The following is a 6,350-nucleotide window of genomic DNA, read 5'->3' as shown; positions in this document are numbered from 1 at the left end:
ATTTATTCATGCATTCATTCATTCAGTCATTCATATGTAAAACCCAAATTTTCAATGAATTATCACTAGTTTTTTAAAGCAACAAATCTATTTGACTCTTGAATTTGCATTACTGAAATTATTACTTTAACATGAACAGACCTAAAATGTTAAATATTTATAATGTATGACCTTCATAATAGTGACCCACTGTAATAATTTATTGTATTTGGGCCAAAACTCTTGTGTCATTTTTTTTATATTTTGCTGTCTCTTTCGAGCATCTGACCATTTGATTAAATTAATCTGATGATAGTTACACATGAGACTAACAAAAAGTCCTTTATACAATTTTAAAAACAGACTTTCAGTTGGTGGAAAGTCGCCACAGCTTTTGATCTCAACTTATAGAACTAAAGTCAGAGCTCTGAATCATTGCCTGCCCCTTACTTTTATTCTTCAAGGCCCATCAATGATTGATTCGCTCTGATTATCAGGCTGTTGAGGCTGAGGCTGGAGCGCCATACTGATTTCATAATGGGTTCATTTTGTACTTCCTGTTGCCCACAAGTTCCTGTCGTCACTGACATTAAAAACAAGCTACTGCAGAGGAAAAACTGCCTGCTGCGCACTCAGCAAACCATGATCTGATTTTCATCCTTTTATCTAAACATTTTCTGAACTTTTCTTTAATTCAGTGGTTTTATTTACATTCAAACTGAGTCATCTTTATGTATCATAACATAAAAATCCATTTTAATGCAGCCAATTTATGTTAATAGAAAATAGACTAAATTGAACTTTAAATGATTTATGATTTTAGTAATTTTCATTTGTATATAATTTCATTTTTCATTAGCTGATGGAAAATCTACTTTACGGTAATCTGAACTAAGTGAGAGATTGACCTTCTGGTGCTTTTGTTGTAAAATGAAACGCTGGAGAGGCTTTTTTATTCATGTTGTTAAACCTCAGGTTTATTTTTCACATCGGCACAAATCACCAAATATAAGGCTCGAGAGCAAAATAAACCAAGATTAGCTTTATTAATAACATAAGTGATTTAATGACTTATTCTCAATATTACAGATTTCTTAAAGTTACAAAACAGAAAATAGAGCAGCTTTCATATGCCCCATTATTATATCCTTTATTATAAAACCTTCACTTTGTGGGTTGTTTTAGTCAGAAGAGCTACACTGACCCTGAACACATTAAGACCACAGGTCATTTATTTATCTAACTTCCTGTCTGTTACATAACTGAGCTCACTGAAATGTTTTGTCAAGGATTACAAAAATAAAATAAAATAAATATGTGATTCTGGTGAATTTTGAGTTTGAATCATGATAAAGTTCAGAAAATTTAGGTTTAAATTCCCAAAATCAAGCTGAATGTCTGATCATTCAGAACACACAAGGCTGAACCACTTCTAAAAACTCTTTAATAACATGTTTTATTTTATAAACATTTAATTATAAAACATCAAATGCCTATATCATTAAAGATGAAGCAATAAAATCAGAGCTGATTTGAAGGGAAAATAAACTCCTTGAACAGTTTGCTTTGTTTGGCATAAAAGACAAGCAGATGGTTTGGATAATGTTACATCTTGACTGGAAAAACAAAACAGCACAAATCTGGTTTTAGATCTGCGGACAAGAACTAAAGGTTGAGTATTCCTTGAAATACTCCATATTCCTCAATAAGGAATATTTGTAAATAAAACGTGCGAGTCTGATGCGATTTTACACGATATCTATCAGTGCTCAGAGTATGTGTTGAGGATGAGCTACTATCACACCAACTTTTATCTTGATATCTGTAAATTTGACTGTTATCACCATATTTATGCTGGATATTAACTGTGACAGGCATCTCAAATTAGACTTCAAGAGATAATCAGTTGTAGAGGTGCATCTAATCCTTTCTGAGTGTTTTATTAAATCCAACTGGTTCATGAGCTATGTTGCCAACAGACATGCAGACACAAGCAAAAACACTGTTATCCATAATGATGCAACTAAATTTCCCTTTAACTAAAACAATCTAAGTGAGAAAAATCACCTTTCCAGACTTTTTTTAATCAAACTGACTGCAGTCTTGGAGGATTATTATTATTATTATTATTATTATTATCTATAGTTAATTATCAAAAGTTGGGTCTTTGCAGATCTAAACTGTGAGAAGTTCTTCTAATTCAGTAGAACCTAACTTCTTTTCAGCTTTTTGAAAAGTCACACAAAAGAAACAGAGGACCCAGCTTCCTCTGAATGACTTATAGCAGAGGTGCCCAAAGTGGGGCCCGCGGGCCAAAATTGGCCCGCCGAGCCATTTGATTTGGCCCACCAGCAGTTAGATCGTAATTATGTTAAGATTAAATATAAAATACAAGTAACTACAAGAGACATTTAGATTAAAGCCTATAAATAAATTTGCACACCTTATAAGACCACATATACTCAAATTTTAAATTATGAAAAGTCCCATGAGTCTTTGTTGTCTTAGCATACGTTGAATTTTCTCCATGTCCATGGGCTGAAAAAAAAAACTACAGAATGTGGGCAACCACACTGGCTGGTTGTTTGAATAAAACAATTTAAGTATTTACATTTCTTATTTTATTGCATTTGGCCTGCGGCCCTCAGATTGATTTTAATTTTGGCCTTCTCTGGGAAAATATTTGGGCACTCCTGACTTATAGTTAACTGTGGGTTAGCTGCTCATGGACTGCCATCTACTGGACTAACATGAGACTGGAACTGCTGGGACTGAATGAATGAACTAATGAATGACTTGCACAAGAGAAAATACAGACACATTTAGATTTTTTTTAAATCCCACAGCTCCTTTGCCTGACATCACGTACATTATGACGTACTTCAAAATAAAACTATTATTGACGTCAGTAATTATTGTTTTATTGGGAGAGTTTATGTTTCTTAAATTACATTCATGGGTTTAAAAAGGGGAATTTTTTTACAGACAGGAACAAATGTGGGTTTTTCATAAAAGGAAGTGTCGTGAGGTTTTTTTTTTTTTCGTGCCTCTTTCATTGATTGCAGTTCGTGCCACATTATGTCACCATCCACCCTCCTCTCTTTATTTTTCCCACGATGACACATTTTCACAAGCTGACGGAGTTCAAACAAAAACAGCCTTAGTATTTTTTTTCTTTTGGTTGAAAGAAGAGGCAGAAAAATCTGTCGATCGTTAACAGCCTCGCTTTTATTTCTTTATATCTGGTGTCATTTTGATGTATTTAGGCATCGAGAGCATCAGGATTGTCATGGAGACTGTATCTGTGGCAAAAAGAAACATTTCTTTTTTTTATTTATTTACTGCAGCTTTCTGTATAAGGATGCACAGAAAAAGATGAGGACACCTCAGCTCACATTATAAACAAATGTTTTTGAGCTTTGTTATTTGTGAACACATTTTTTTGCAGATTATTGAAATGATTTGATGATATTACAAACTGTAGATGATGGGTTTTCAAAGTTCATCCCAATTTTCTGTTGAAGAAATTTATTTATTTTGCACTGTTTCAGTTTTTGCAGAGTGGTAAACCTCTGCCCATCTTTACTTCTACAAGAATCACGGGAAGAAAGTTGTGCCGTCAGAAACTGAATCTGAATCCTTCAGACTGAATTTAAAACTTCATGGATTGGTTTGAAAATAAATTTCACTAAACTAAGCTGAATTTAAAGYTTAGAAAACGAACTGATTTACTTTGAAGCTGTATTTTGTTGTATTAAAAATTCCATTTGACTACTTCAATTTCAATTCCAAATTCCAGTGCAATGAAATATAGTTTCAAAGCAAATTCATTGAAATTCAATTCATTAAATTATTTTTCAAACTAATGTATTTCAAACTACGCAAATACAGATTCAGTCCGAACAATTCAAACTAAGGTTCTGGCACAAATTTGTGTTGCTGTCAGAAACTTTAAAACTACCTTGTTTTTTGCCTAAAACGTGTATAATTTCTTAAACATTTCATATGTTTATTTTGATTGATTGATTGATTGATTGATTGATACTTTATTAATCAAGGCTTCCAGCACTGTACGTTTACAGGCAATAAAAATAAAAAAGTAGAATATACAGTACATAAAAACAAAAATAAACATACCCATATTGTATTTAGAGAGAGAAACTGCTCTAAATTGTCCAGGATTGTTAATAAAATGTAAGTTTATCAAATGAACAAATCATTTAATTCTGTTTTTGCAATGTTTTAAACAGCTTTTTGGGGATTGGGGCTGTTAGAGCAGATACTGACAGTCTAATGAAAATCCTCCACACGGTATTTTGATCCCTTTTTGAGAGTTCCTGACATCAGTGGGTTTTGGCTGATAAATGCAGAACTTCCTGTGCCCACATCTGTCTCTCATCAGAGTGACCTGCAACATCTCTGCAGCACAAGGGGTCACTCAGAGAGGCTTGTCAGCACGTTCACATAACGCTCCCCTCTGTGGAAGCTTATACCCCCATCAAGACGTCCACACAGAGTCTCGCAGTGTATCTGAGTCGTGTGTGTCGTTGACACAATGAATCTAAAGTCCAGCTTCCTGTGTTTGAATCTGTGTGAAACTCCTGCTGTCCTCCGTCTGTCCCCGGCTGCCCGAAGGACTCAGAAATCCCCTTTCATCGGAAACTAAATGAACTTGGCTCCACCTGGATGTTGGTTTTGGCTTTCCCACCAAGGTCATCCTCACTTTGGAGTTTGCTGAGCAACCCCGCCCCTGCCTAACCCCGAGAAGATGAAGAGCACTCGGATTGAACAGCTTCGTTTTTTGTTTTAATGTCTCAGTTCTTCTTTGAAAGGTTTACTCAGAAATAAAAATGATTTGGCATAAATGCAATAAAAAGGTCTCAGTTGCCATGGCAGCCTCTGCTGGGCAGATGCAGTCCTAAAAACTGTGAGAAACACAGAAAACCAAACAAAAGATTAAATGTTTTCAGCCAATCATGCATTAAATGTCAGTATTTATAATGTCTGTAGAGCTCCTGAGACAACACATGCATGACGTTACACCTGATTCTTACTCTGTCATGCAAACGTCCTGCTGATACCTGCTGAATCAGTCTTTGTTTGKTTAAAACCAATGGATCACTGAACCAAACTAATCGATTGCTAGGAAGAATCCTTATGTTAACTAGTCAGGTTGACTAGTGTATGTAAAATGTTGATGAGTTTCCTATAAGATTTTGGCTATACTTATTAGGCAAACTAGTTAATAAGCATTGCTACAAAAGCTTTAAATATTCAACTGTGAACATTTTTGAGGTTACTAGTCAATAGGTAAGGTCAAATTTAGTCTCACTAGTTTACTAGAGAAATCTAAAAGTTTAACTAGTTCAAGTAAACTGCTCATTAGTCAACTAGTTAAAAATGCTGTCCATATAATTTAACTAGAATGGCAAAAAATCTGTAACTTGTTTTGTCTAAAGAGTTAACTAGCTAAGTTGTAAGGTCAGTTGTAAAGTTAGCTAGTTGATCTAGTTAACTAGTGGCATTAAATCTAACCTTACTGGATGAATAGTAGTCCCCAAAATGCTCATCGTGTTACGAATCTCAGGCAGGAATGAACCCATGATGCAGGCAGTTGCAAAGCTCCAAAAAACAAAGAATTTATTTAAACAAAAAGGTGCTGACTGGGCAGCTCAAAAAAAAACTCTGAGTGGCGTGGCAAGACAGGACAAGGCACAATACTGAACATAACCAAACAATGACCCGACAGGGAARTGAAGACAAGACACAGAATATAAAGGTGAGACTAATGAGCACAAACAGGGAACACCTGGGGGAGAAACATGAGGAGCAGGTGTGAGTGGGCGGGGCTGGAGCAAAGGCAGACAGGAGGAAGAAAACAGAGGAACATGACAGAACAATCAGAGTAAAGTCAAAATAAAAACATGAAACCAGATGAAACATAACACATCGGTTGACTAGTGACATTTGGCTTTACTAGATGGGAAAAGCAAGCTCTGATGTCCATTACAGGGACAGCACCGAGCCATTGGTTCAGGTATGTTGATGACACCTGGGTTAAAATTAAATCCCAGGAGGTCCAACATTTCACTGATCACATCAACTCTGTGGTTAAATACATAAAGTTCACATGAGAGGATGTAAAAGATGGCAGGTTGGTGTTCCTAGACTGTAATGTCTCAGTTTTGTATGGAGGACGGTTGGAAACTGATGTGTATCGCAAACCCACCCATACAGACCAGTATTTGCGTTTTGATTCCCATCACCCACTGGAGCACAAGTTAGGAGTCATCAGGACTCTGTACCACAGAGCAGACAGTGTCTCTACAAACACAGGAGCCAGGCAGAAAGAGAAATCACACACACGACAG

General features: G+C 35.7%; 1 long non-coding RNA gene across 1 annotated transcript; it reads right to left on the bottom strand.

The window, feature by feature from the left end:
- Positions 1–4,005: 4,005 nt before the first annotated feature.
- Positions 4,006–5,632, bottom strand: LOC106519696 (uncharacterized). Its single transcript, XR_001310473.1, has 2 exons — positions 5,515–5,632; positions 4,006–4,904 (listed from the first exon to the last, which is right to left on the bottom strand). It is a non-coding gene; the product is annotated as an uncharacterized LOC106519696 (long non-coding RNA).
- Between the last annotated feature and the right edge of the window lie 718 nt (positions 5,633–6,350).

Source organism: Austrofundulus limnaeus, unplaced genomic scaffold (genome assembly GCF_001266775.1).
Source record: "Austrofundulus limnaeus strain Quisiro unplaced genomic scaffold, Austrofundulus_limnaeus-1.0 Scaffold81, whole genome shotgun sequence".
Taxonomy (NCBI): Eukaryota; Metazoa; Chordata; class Actinopteri; order Cyprinodontiformes; family Rivulidae; genus Austrofundulus; species Austrofundulus limnaeus.
The sequence above is the reverse complement of the archived record's forward strand: the minus strand, read 5'-3'. Positions and strand labels throughout refer to the sequence as shown.